Source organism: Myotis brandtii, unplaced genomic scaffold (genome assembly GCF_000412655.1).
Source record: "Myotis brandtii unplaced genomic scaffold, ASM41265v1 scaffold1257, whole genome shotgun sequence".
In the NCBI taxonomy this organism is placed as follows: domain Eukaryota; kingdom Metazoa; phylum Chordata; class Mammalia; order Chiroptera; family Vespertilionidae; genus Myotis; species Myotis brandtii.
The window spans coordinates 28,890-42,810 of NW_005354414.1; the positions used below are offsets into that span (position 1 = coordinate 28,890).

The following is a 13,921-nucleotide window of genomic DNA, read 5'->3' on the forward strand; positions in this document are numbered from 1 at the left end:
CAAGATCTCTCAGCCTGTGGTGGTGGTGGCCATCGCAGGTCTGTATCGGACAGGAAAATCCTAGCTGATGAACCGCCTGGCAGGACAGAACCAGGGTGAGTATTGTTCTGGGGCAGGGCCATTTGCTTGGAGACAGTGATAACAGAGGCTGATCATGCCTCTCTTGAGGTCATCCTTAAAAAAGAGCCTCATTTCTCTCAGTGAAGAAAACTTCTAAGTTTCATTGCTAGATTTATAACTTCAACCTCATCTGTCCACAAAATCTCACTCATAAAGAGTTCCCTAGCCCTATCAAAGATCCACCCATTAGTCAGCTCAGCTCCAGAAAGTATTCCCCTCCTTTCTCCTACATTACTTCTGCTCTAAACTCTAGCATACAAATATTGTCAATAGTTGTTGTTTTTAAAAGGGGATAGGAGGTAAAGCAAATAGCAGTATATTCTGTATATCCCATATTTCAATGGGGCTACCATAAATTGTTTGCTCCATTTCAATGCAAAACTTTGATGAATTTTCTCTCCCTCTCTCTCTCTCTCTCTCTTTGTTGACAACTTATTTTACCTCCCAAAGCTTAGACCAATGACCTCCAAATATACTCTGCCTTTCTTTGCTGGGGTAATGTGAACTTCAGATTACTATGGATTAGTCAGAAAATAATCAAATACTATTACATGTGGAAGAATACAGACCACCTCAGGCTTTATATTCTGTCTGTGGAACATACTCTGAATGTAGAAATTGAATGGCTTCAGGAATGCTGATTCAACCTCCCCTAGGTATTTTATCATGTTCATTTTCATTCTTCATTGAAGGAGACATTGGAATATGGCAGACGGTCAAAATCCTGGAATGTGGGACAAGATATATCATCAGTGGGTTCCTTGGCATATACCTCACATTCTCTCTCACTGTGTATTTAATTTCTGCCTTTGGAAAGAGTATCTAGAAGAATCTCACAAGTCTTTTCTGTTTTCCCCTCCATTTTGTCCCCATTTGAAGCAGTGAGGAAAGAACTCATCATTTTTTAGAAGAGAAAAAAAATTGAGAAAAATACAAGGGTAAAGGGGAGGGAAAAAATCCAACAAAAGCTGCTGTATTATCCAGGTCCTGGCAGGACTCAGATGACCAACTTGGGGGTACTTAAGAACATTTAATGAGGGATGATTTACAAGGGCATAAGCACAGCACAAAGAAACAATGTGGGATGAGGATGCATACAGACAGTGGCAATAGCAATGGCCAGGTAGACTCTAAAACTACTATTGCAGATGTGGCAAGCAAAAGTGGATAACAGAATGTGGCAAAGACAGGAGATATAGCATGGAAGGGGGTGTGACCAAAGGTAAAGGAACAGAGGCACTAGGACACCATGGCTCACTAGGAGGAAAGTGAGGAGAACATATGTCTGACCTCTGGTCTCCTTTTAATACCTCCCATTGATTGAGCTCTTCAGTGTCAGAAAAGAATATAAAAGTGAAGCCATGGCTGGGGGGGGGGGGGAAGCCATGGCTGGGGGGCTCAGTTGGTTGGAGCATTGTCCTGTATACCAAAAGGTCACAGGTTTGATTCTGGGTGAGGGCACATACCTAGGTTGCAGGTTCAGTCCCAAGTTGGTGTGTGTATAACAGGCAGCAAATCAATGTTTCCCTCTCTCATGTCAAATTTTATCTATCTATCTATCTATCTATCTATCTATCTATCTATCTATCTATCTAATTCTATCTATCTATCTATCTATCTATCTATCTATCTATCTATCTATCTATTATCTCCCTTCCTCTCTCTAAAATCAATAAACATGTCCTTGGATGAGGATTAAATACACACACACACACACACACACACACACACACACACACACACACACATAAAGGTCAGTAGAGGTTATATTAGTTCTGTAATGTGACATAACTTGAACTACAAATGATAGAATGAGGTAAATAGAGGACATAAAGTGTTTCTTGAGAAGGTCCTTAATATGTATAAATATTTGGATAGGCTGTTCTTGCTGAAATGAAAGCAACCTATCTCCTTTCTCCCAACCTGGCACTCACATTCTGACAAGTTTAACCAATGTAACCTATGGGCAGCCTGGACTATCTGCTGTTACTCTATAATACTTTCTCCTCTTCCTTTGTAAGATTCTGTCTGGGCTCCACAGTGCAGTCTGAAACCAAAGGCATCTGGATGTGGTGTGTACCCCACCCCTCCAAGCCCAACCACCCTCTGGTCCTTCTGGACACTGAGGGCCTGGGCGATGTGGAAAAGGTAAGGCAAAGAATTTTTTGTTCTTGATACTCCACTTACATTTTAATTTGCCACCTCAACTTTCACGATGTATTTCTCTAAGCTACAAATTCAATTAGGAATAATGAGGCAAACTTCTACTTTGTAGAACTTACTTTCTTGGTAACCTCAATACTTTGATTAAGAATAGATCTTTTAATTTTACACTGGGGCAACAAGTACAAGTTAAATACTTATTGGACAGCTGCATTCAGGGCTTTGTGTTAGGTACTGCAGATATGGCAGTGAATGAAGCAAAGACCAAGAGCATAGTTGAGGATTAAGTAATATGCAGTGTTATCAGAACAGAGTATCAGGGATACAAAAATTGAGATCCTAATCTAGTCATTCCCAGAGGAAACTATAATCCATGGGACATACTACTTAAATTGTAAGAGATTAATAGGGTTGGAGGTAGGACCCATGAAAATGGATTACAGTGAAATAATCTACTTAAAAATCTCCAGAAAAGCTTCAGCTACACCAGGAATATGTATTTTTTAAAGAAGAATTTTGTACTTACTTCTCTAAAAACACGAGTTAGACCCACAAAAAGCACTATTATGGGATAATATAAGTATTTTGTATTTGTAGTATGACTTGCAATTCAATCTTTTCTACTTATTTATGTTATTGTGAGTCTAAGTTGAAAGTAGCACTAATGCATCTTTGGCTTCCATTACTGAAAAGGAAAAAAAAAAAGGTGGGGAGGGAGAATGAATTTAGAAAATCTAAATTTAAAAAGCCTCTAGTTTTGTGGATAGTTTCCTTCCCTCAGGGCCTTATAGTTCTGCCTCTCTGGTTTATATAAGCATATTTCTAATTTACTATAATTTTATTGGTGAGCTCACTGACTCACTCAGTCCTACAACATTGGGGAAGGCTTGATCCAGTCCATCTTCCATGATTGCTTCTGCAGTTCAGGTAAAAAGCTACAGTGACCACATTTCAAATGTGTTAGCTCTTGCCATCTGGAGTGCTTTTCTTAGTGTGATTTACAAAGTGCTGTCAGTAAAGGAGTGCTTGATTTTGAGGAGGGATCTGATTCAAGGGCACATCCTGTGTAACTTAAGCTTTGACCAATAAATACTTTCTTGATCTCTACTTTCCAGGATAGTAAGTACTTGAGTCCGTCATCCATGTACTGGGACCTAGGTGAGAAAACTTTTGATTTAAGCTGCTGGGTTACTAACCTTGGACTGTAAGAGATGTTTTGAATGTACAATTTATAATATACAAACCTAACTTTTAAAACAGTTTTTGAACTAGTCAGTTGTAGTTGTAGCTCAATACCCTTGTTCTGTTTTTTTTTAAAGGAAGTAGTAGACCCAGGGAAATCCAAATCTGATGTATTACTACAGAGTTAGAAGAGGGTGTAAGGGCACTCTTTGACACCAAGGTCTTTTGATAAATGAGGTTTTATCACACTTCTTCAAGAACTACAGTCTTCAATTGTGCATTCTAATTCTCTACATACTAAATGCTGAATAGTTTTTAAATGAGCTCTTCACTGACATATTTCCAACGGCCTTCTAAGTTCCAGGTTTGCTTATAAATGAGAGCCCTCTTTTTTTTATATAACAGCAATATTTGCCATGTTATTTTCCCAAAGTCATCCAATGAAACTACAAAATAGTACTGGAAAATATTCAGTAGGTCAAGGAAAAAAATGACAAAAGGTTTTACTCAAATGTTTTAATCACATTTACCATTGACATCTCTTTGAAGAAAAGTGAAATTTGTTTTTTGCCTAAATGATGAAGATTTGTGGTTTTTAAAAAAGTAGATAATATTTAAAATGGCATTATGATAATTCTGTACATGAACTTGTACTTTTAACAATAGATCTGGATTGTTATCCTTGGCTTACTGTGTGGTTCACCTATGACTTTGAATAACTAAGGATTCCATTAAGTTAGCATTTTATTTGGATTAAGAAAACCCAACAAATTAGCCAGTCTCTGTTTTTCTTCCCTGCTTAATTAGAAGTGAAGGGTAGAGGCCCTCCAGAGTCAGCAGTTCATTTAAAGGTCCCTTTCTTAAAGGATGTCTCATGCTCTCAGGTTTTTCATGCATTTACTTTTTTAAGTACCTGCTCAGTCACTTCAGGTCAAATGCTTCCAGTAGCATTTCCACATTGGAGTTCGTCAAGCTTAAAGTTTTTACTAGTTCCTAGCGTTTGAGACACTAAGGCTGTTGCAGAGAGAGTACAATTTGTATATCGCATGACACTAGAAGGCTTCATGGTTTCCGACTGAAATAAAAGTCAGCTTCTGTAGCTTAATGTTTCATTTCCCACCATTGTTCCACTTGTTTTAGATCACTTATTACACTGGGCTCCCTTCCGGTTTTATTTTCATTGTTGTTTATGTGATGATAAACATAATTCTGGAATTTGAATTGAGCCATAAGACACAATTTAATATGAACTCATAGCTACCAAGCTTGTTTTTGTGAAAAAACAAACAAACAAACAAACAAAAAACAGACTAAAACCTAAGTAAGTCTAGATTTAGGTGTAATTTGTATGTTAGTGATGGATTATATTGTAAGATGAGAGATAAATTGGAAAAATGTGTCTGTTGAGAGAAAGACACTTATACACTTAAACCTTGCATTACTCTGTTCACATTTAGAAAACAGGCATCATTTACAGTTTGGCTTTGAGAATTTTTCTCTCATTAATTTTATAGTAAGTGTATTTTTTTAAAATAACTATTTAACATTTTCATTTTATTTTTACATCTTTAAAGTAAAATTTTGATTAAAATGGTAGTTTTTTGCCCTGGCTGATGTTACTCAGTGGTTAGAGCGTTGGCCTGTGCACTGAAGGGTTGAAGTTTCAATTTCCCGTCAAGAGCACGTACCTGGGTTGCAAGTTCAATTCCAGTCCCGAGGAAGGTGGGAGCGGGTGGCAACCAATGGATATGTCTCTCTCACATCTATATCTCTCTCACATCTATGTCTCTCTCTCCCTCTCTCTCTCTCTCTCTTTCTCTCTTTTCCTCTCTCCCTTCTTTCCTTCCTCCATTTCATTCATTCCACTCTCTCTAAAAAATCAATGGAAAAAGTATCCTCAAGTGAGTATTAGCCAAAAAACCCTATTTTTAAAAAATTTTTAGCTTTCATTTTCATTTTTAAAAATAAAAACAAATAAAAAAAACAATAGACATCCAAGTCCCCTGCTGTAATGCACTTTCTAGGGCGACCCTAAGAATGACTTGTGGATCTTTGCCCTGGCCGTGCTTCTGAGCAGCATGTTTATCTACAACAGCATGAACCACATCAACTACCAGGCCCTGGAGCAGCTGCAGTATCCTTCCAGGAACCCAACCACCATGTGCCATGGAGGCTATGGGAATGTAACTGAGACTATTTTTGTTGTTGTTGTTTTCTCATTTCAATAATCATGGTTGAGTGAAAAGAACACAGGGTGAATAGGAATGTTAATAAAAAGTGTTTCTGGGTGAGATCTGGAAATTTTAGCGTGGAGCACTTCTCATTCCTTAGCTAAGATCCCAGCTATGTGACTGAACTAACAAAGCTAATCAGGACAAAGTCCTCTCCCAGCTCTGGTGAAGGAGATGACTCAGCCGAGTTTGCAAGTTTCTTTCCAGACTTTGTTTGGGTTGTACGGGATTTCACGCTGGAGCTGGAGTTAGATGGACGCACCATCACTGTAGATGAGTGCCTGGAGAATTCCTTGAAGTTCATTCCAGTTACCAGAGGATGGTCTGAGTGGCAGAGGGTTCAGTAGAAGGTGGGACCAACTGAGCCTGTTTCTCAGCACTTAGGTCAATCTTTATTTTTATTGAATTGAGGCCCATGCTAATGGTGATATGTGTATGACAGGTGGGTATGGTTTCAGTTGTTATTACTGAAAAAAACTCAAGTGACCAGAATTTAAGTTGGCTGAGAAAATGTAGAATCCATTATTAGACAAAATGATTTTAGAAAAATTGACACCATGAAAAATAAGTTAAGAGGATTATAACCAGTGCTAAAACTTCTTAAGGCTCAAATATTTTCGTTACTTATTGTTCAGAGCTCATCTATTTCTATTTAGCAAAAAATGCTCATTAGTATAGAAGATGATAAACACAGAATCACAATGACTTCATTTTTGAAGTACATTTCATATTGTCTATTTTAATAGTCTGCATGGTTAACATTCTTCATATAAAGGATATTTATATGAATATCCCCCCCCAAAAAAAATTGACATATCCTTCCTATAAGACTGTCAAATCCTTTATTATTTGTTTTTCATAACATCGCTTTCTTCATTCTATAGCCTCATACAATATTTTGTCATGTTGAAACAATAAACTCTTAATACTGAGTACATTTAGCAGGGAGAATAATAGGTAGTACCTATGAACTTATCAATTTTTTTCTTATTTAATAATTTATTTATTTATTCAAAAAATTTTTATTGAACAGATGATATATGCCTAGAATCACACTCTGTGACATTGTCACATTCAATATAAATTGATATAAAAAAACAGGTGTGGTCTCCAAGTGGCATAGGTTAACATTACTTTTTGATGATGTCTGCTAAAAAATCTATGAACGTATTTATATTCCTTGTATTTTTTAACTTTGATTTTTAGGAGTTTCTCTTTACTGTTTTGAGTATTTTCTGTCCTTCACAAGAAACTTTTTTGAGAAGTATCATAAGTATCCTTAATTCTACCAGAAAATAATTCACTCTTACTTTAGTGCCCACATTTTATTTATGGCCTGAGGAATATAATGCCAAAAGTATTTGTGACCATTTTGGAGATTAATCTATCATTCAAAAATAATAAACAGTTAAACCATTGGACACCATGGAAGGGCTAAGGAAAATAACCATAAGTTTCTTCACTTGGGCTAGATGCCTTCCTCCTGTCTTCTCCAGAAGTACTTTCTATGCTCCTGGCTCTGGAAATAATAAATAAATAAATAAACAAACAAACAAATAAATAATAAATAAATGTAAAATTTCTATGCTTAGGTAGATTATTAGCATTAGGTTGATTTGCATGATTAAATAAAAGGAGACTTACAGGAACCAGTGTTACAGTGATGCAAAAATCCCTGGAAATGAATGTCTTCAACCATCTTGCCTGAAGACTGCCTCATCAGTGATTAGTCTTTTTCTCTTTTATAGGCGAGGATCCCCAAACCCAGAAATCCAACGTGTCTAGAGAATATATCAGGAAGTTCTTTCCAAGGTTGAAGTGCTTTGTCTTTGACCAGCCTACAAATGACAAAAAAATATTACACTAGGTGTAGCATATATCAGAAAACCAACTAGAATGGAATTTTCTGGAGCAATTCAAAAATTTCTGTCAATATATCCTTACACATGCAAAAACCAAGACTCTAAGAAAAGAAATCATTATCACTGGAAATCATGAGTCTTCGTTGTTACAGCAAGTTTCTCTGCAGTTCAGTGTGTGTGATTGCACTTTGAATTTGTTGGTAATTTTGTTCCCTTCTCCATGTGATGTGAAAAAACAGACATTCATGCCACACATAGACATGCATGCTTTTTTCATTAAAGTTTCCCTATATGTGGGATTGTTGAAGCCCACTGTATCTCATGAAACTAATACACTAATGACATAAGCACAAGCTGCTGTTAAGGAGAGGAATCTGCATGATGATGAGAAGACCGATGAGATGAGTGTGTCTTGTTGAGGACACACAAGATATTTTGAGAATTTACACCAGTTAGAAAAAATATATAGCAGAACATAAGGCTCTGAAATCTCATTCGCGTTTGAGAAGAAAATTTAACTATAGCTTTATGTGCAGGGATAGATTCACGGATATGCCAACTGGGCAGACACACAGTGCCTTATGCTGAGATGGACCCAGGCTTGGTTTAATATTTGTGTCACTGTCCTGAAATTCTTGATTTTTTTAAAAGGGGACCCACATTCAGTTTGGAATAGTGCCCACAAATTATCTACTTTACTTGCCTATAAGATAAACTCATTTTATAACTTTAATGGGAAATTATTCCAGGAAGTTCTTGAATGTGTTAGATGAGATTATTATTTTCATACTAGAATGTGATGAATCCATAAATCAAAAAAGGGTGAATAGAATAGACAGTAATGTCTTTTTTAGAAAGTAGAGACATAAAAGCAAAAGGAGGAGGCAACAAGGAGGAATATGGAGAGAAGAAAAAGAAAAAAGAACACTTCATTTCAGTAAAATTGTTGCAATTTTTAGAATGCTGATCTTGAAAGCTTGTAAAACAGTGAGTGAGAAATTCCTTTTAATTTCCTAAATATAATGTGCCATTCAGGGCTGGGGACTCTGGCAAAGGCCTATGTGGATGCCATCAACAGTGGAGTAGTGCCTTGTTTGGAGAACACGGTGACAACTCTGGCTGAGCAAGAGAATTCAGTGGCTCTACAGATGGCAGCCAACCACTACAGCGAGCAGATGGCCCAGAGGGTGAGCTTCCCCACAGACACGCTGCAGGAGCTACTGGACCTGCACACAACCTCTGAGAGGGAAGCCATTGCAATCTTCATGGAGCGCTCCTTCAAGGATGACAACCAGGTGTTCCAGAGAAGCCTATGATAAGATATTTTAGCATACATCCTTCCTGAAAATTGCTCTTCTATAATGATGCCTAGATTCCCTTTCTGTGACTCCTGAGTTCACGTGTTTCTAACTGTAGAACGAGCCTCGATTGTTCTGAGTGACTGGCCTCTATAGGATACTGTACATGCTTTTTCTAAAAAATTATGTTTTATGTTCTATTGTTGCAAAACAATAGATCGCGTGCTTAGCAGCGTACAAAAACACATAGTTCTTCAGGTCACATTCCAGAACAAGATATGGGTGCCCTGCTCAGTGTACCACATGCTGAAAACAAGGTTCAAATGGGCTTATATGATCAAATGAAGGTTCTGGGAAACTCCCCTCCATCTTCAAGCCAGCAATGATTCATCATATCTTTTTGTATTGTTTCTAATTTCTGTGACTACCTACTCTGCCATCAACTGGAGAAATCTTCTTTTAAAGGGCTCATGTAGTTAGGTAATGCCCACCTGAAAATTTCCATCTTAAAGTCAAGCTGGGCTGTGTAACATAATCTAATCATAGGATTAATACTCATCATAGCCATGGGTCCAAGGACTATGTAGGGAGTGGACACCAGGGAAGAGAACTCTTAGAAGACATCAAAATTCTACTCACTATCAGCACCTTCACTGAAAGTTGGTCTTTGAGTGTGCCTTTGACTATTTTACAGGTTACAAAAATCTCTCAGTTCATATGGAATAAAAGCAACTTCATTAAAATGTCAAAGTACAGCAAATATATTTTGTTTCTATATTTTTGCACAATCAAACCCTCATTGAAAAAAATTATGAGCAGCTTAAAACTCTGTTCAGAGACTGCTGAACTCATTAGTGGGCAATTGATTTGCTATGTATATGTTTTATCCATAGCAACCCAAGTTTGTAGAGGAAAGTCATATTGAACTAACCATTGCTCATTGTTGGTCAACCCTACTACTGATAAAGGAACCATGCATAAAACTGGGTTGCATATTTGAACGATGATAGGGAGTAAATCCTACAACTTCTCATCCAAAGAAAAATAAATGTTTATAATTATATAACCCAGTGCATGAATTTGTGCACATTGAAAGGAAATTAATTAGAAGAAATATGTTACTATTCACCCTTTCTCTATAATAGACATGTCAACCAAATTCATGATCGATAATGACAGAGCGAAACACACAGATGTGATTGATTGGCACCAGCGAGAGCTTTATATGTATCGCACATGTGCAAGTCAACTTGGCCTTTTATATACATAGAATGAATGTGCTTAATTAGACCTGCTTTCTGATGTAGTTAAATTTTTTCCAGCCCAGTGAAGCCCCCAACTTCTCTTTCAGGTAATTGTCAGTAACACAACAGTAAATATCAACATGAAGTACATTATTGTTGTAGATTTTGCAGGGAGGACAAAGGGTAAATAAATGATTTAACTGCAGCAGTGTTTGACTATATTCTGTGCTGTGAGAAAACTTGAAGTCATTTTCAAGGTCCACCATTTCTTACTTCTTTTCAGTTGGGTCAAGTTTCTAAGCTTTCTAAATCTTCGTTTTTTGGCTAATTAAAAGAAAATAGGATTCCACCAAGTCTCCTATCTACCTACTTCAGGACTTCTGGGAGGATCAAATTAAATAAAGCATGGGAAAACACTTCACAGACCTTTGGTTAAAGTGTGAAATGTTTCCACCTGGCTGTAAAGCCTGGGCTGAAGAAACTGCACAGAGGCTAGTGGTTGCTAGGGAGAGGGAGCCGGGTATTGCTAAGTGATGTTGTTACCTGGGCAGACATTTAGCATATTAGCCTTTGATATAAATAGATAAAGTAAGGATGTTTAACGACTTATTGTGGTGATCACTTCACAATGTATGCAAATAATGGTTCACTAAGTTGTATACCTGAAACTATTATAATGTCGTGTTTCAATTATATATCAATTTGGGAGGAAGCCACTCTGTCTACTGACCTCATAATTTCACAGGGTTTGGACCTGAGCCAAAGTGAATAAAGGACTTTCCATATGATGCCTCGTCATTACAATTCCCAGTCCACCCTGATGCCATCACACTGCTTCTTTTGGTTTTCTTTTTAATTTTTTTACTACAGTTGACATACAATATTATATTAGTTTCAGGTATACAATATAGTGATTAGAAATTTATATAACTGACAGAGTTATCACCCCAATAAGTATAGTACCCTTCTAGCACCAGACAAAGTTATTACGGTATTATTGGCTTTATTCTCTATGCTGTACTTTAAACCCCTGTGACTGTTTTTATAACTGATAATTTGTACTTCATAATCCCCTTTCTTGTTTCCCAAATCACCCCAAACTGCTTCCCATCTGGCAATCATCAACTTGCTCTCTATATTTATAAGTTTGTTTCCATTTTGTTTTTACATTTCCTTTGTTTTTTAGATTCCACATAAAGTGAAATCATATCGCATTTGTCTTTCTTGGTCTGCCTTCTTTCATTTAGTATAATACCCTCTCATTCCATCCATGTTGTCACAAATGACAACATTTCATTCTTTTATATGGCTGATTATATTCATTGAATGTATGTACCATTTCTTTGCCAATTACCTATTGATAGACACTTAAGTTGCCTTAATATCTAGGCTATTGTAAATAATCCTGCAATAATGTGGGGTGCATATATCTTTTCAAATTAGTGTTCTGCATTTCTTCAGATAAATTACCAGCAGTAGAATTTCTGGGTCATACAGAAGTTCTATTTTTAATTGTTTGAGGAGTCTCCTCACTGTTTTCCATGATGGCTGCATCAACTTAAAATCCCACCAACAGTGCATGATGGTTCCCTTTTCTCCATAGCCTTGCCAACACTTGTTTGTTGATTCATTGATGATAGCCATTCTGACAGGTGTGAGGTGATATCTCATTGTGGTTCTAATTTGCATTTCCCTGATGACTAGTGATATTGAGCATCTTTTTATGTTTTTTGGTCCTCTGTATGTCCTCTTTGGAAAAGTGTCTATTCAGGTCCCCTTTCGATATATTAATTGTGTGTGTGTATGTGTGTGTGTGTGTGTGTGTGTGTATGTGTGAAATTGTATGAATTCCTTAAAAATATTGATCCCATATCAGATCTATCTTGTGTTATTGGCAAACATATTCTCCTGTTCACTAGGGTGGTTTTTTGTTTTAGCAGATGCTTTCAAACAATTTAGTTTGATGTAGACACATTTCTTTTTTTTTTCTTTTGTTTTCCTTGCTTAAAAAGACATATGAAAAAATATATATATTACTAAGAATGATGTCAAAGACTTTACTGCCTATGATTTCTTTTAGGTTTCATGTCTTATATTTTAGTCTGTAATCCATTTTGTGTTTATTATTTTTGTATGGATCTGTTCAGTTTTCCCAATACTATTTACTGAAGAGACTGTCTTTACCCAATTGCATATTCTTGTTTCCTTTGTCATACATTAAATGACCCATATAGGGGGAGGTTTATATCTGGTATCTCTATTCTTTTCCAGTGACCTTATGTGTCTGTTTTTATGCCTATACCATGCTGTTTGGGTTACTATAATTTACTGTATAGTTTCATATCAAGTAGCATGATACTTCCAATTTTGTTCTTCTTTCTCAAGATTGCTTTGCCTATTCAGGTCACTGCTTATACCAGATTTCGAGTTGCTTAGCCAGAGGTACAGGGAATGCCAAGGCCAACCACTGCTTTGTGGGGGTTTCTAGGCCTTTCAAAGATTTTAAGACAGTGTCGCTGTGAGCTCAGACAGGCTGCTTGTGTGGAAAACCTGCTGAAAGCAATTGGATCAGGTAAAAACTGGTTGGAGTAGCATCTCAAGGAATTCCCAGTGTAATCTATATATATAAAAGCCCAGTGACCAACCAGAGGAACGACCAGAATGACCAGAATGACTGGTCGCTATGAGTTCCACTGCAGTGGTCAACTGACCTGATCTGGGACTTGATCAGCCCCCCCAACCGCCTGTGGCCCCTCTCCCCAGCTGCCCTGCCTCTGATCAGGCGCCCCCTCCCTGAATGGGGGCAGGGGTGGCCAGCCCCACCCTTGATTGCCCCCCCCCAACCCCGATCAGGGCCGGGGCCGGCCAGTCAACAGCCTGCAGCCCCTTACCCTGGCTGGCCAACCTTCCTGGGGTCCCTCCCCCCATGGCCAGCCCCCTGATAGGCCTCAATTGCCGGCCAGGCTGAGGAACCCCACCTGTGCACAAATTCATGCACCAGGCCTCTAGTATAAATTGTTAGCCATGTTATTAGAGAGCTTAAATTTGGTACCCACTTGTGCCTGCCAGCTGGGTGGAGAGAGTGCTTATCAAAGGAGCCATGGGCACTGCCCCCACTTCACCCTGAACTTTTCCCCTTCACCCTAGCTCTGACAGTACTCAATTACATTCCTCCCTGTATATCCCTGGAGCCTTTCAAACTGCTACCCTTGCAAGACTAGGGTAGGTGAGTTTGTGAAGAAGTGAGTCATTTCCTAAGCCCCTCAAAGGGAATACCTGAGACTCCTGAAGCCCTCCTCATTCATTCACAATCCCTCCAGGTTTTCACAGAAAGACATTGTGGGAATTTCTCTTCCTGGTCCTGGTTTCTTGAACGGGAAAACCGAATGTGGACTGGGACCCATCATTCCACAGGAGGACACTCAGCCACTGTAATATACCTCCAATTCTTAATGGCCACACATAAGTGTGAGACCTGCAGGCTCCACATCTCTGTGCCTCCTATCAGTTTTATTGTGGTGTCTCTTTTTTTAAAAAAATTAAATCTTTATTGTTCAGATTATTACAGTTGTTCCTCTTTGTTCCCTCTATAGCTCCCTTTCACCCGGTTCCCACACCACCCTCTGCCCTTACCCCCCAACCCCACTGTCCTCATCCATAGGTGTATGATTTTTGTCCATTCTCTTCCCGCACCCCCCACACCCCTTTCCCCACCGAGAATAGTCAGTCCACTCCCTTTCTATGCCCCTGATTCTATTATATTCACCAGTTTATTCTGTTCATCAGATTATTTATTCACTTGATTTTTAGATTCACTTGTT

The 13,921-nt window shown here is 38.1% G+C and overlaps 1 pseudogene; it reads left to right on the forward strand.

The window, feature by feature from the left end:
* LOC102246700 overlaps positions 1 to 13,921 on the forward strand; it is a 20,353-nt pseudogene continuing 6,432 nt past the window's right edge.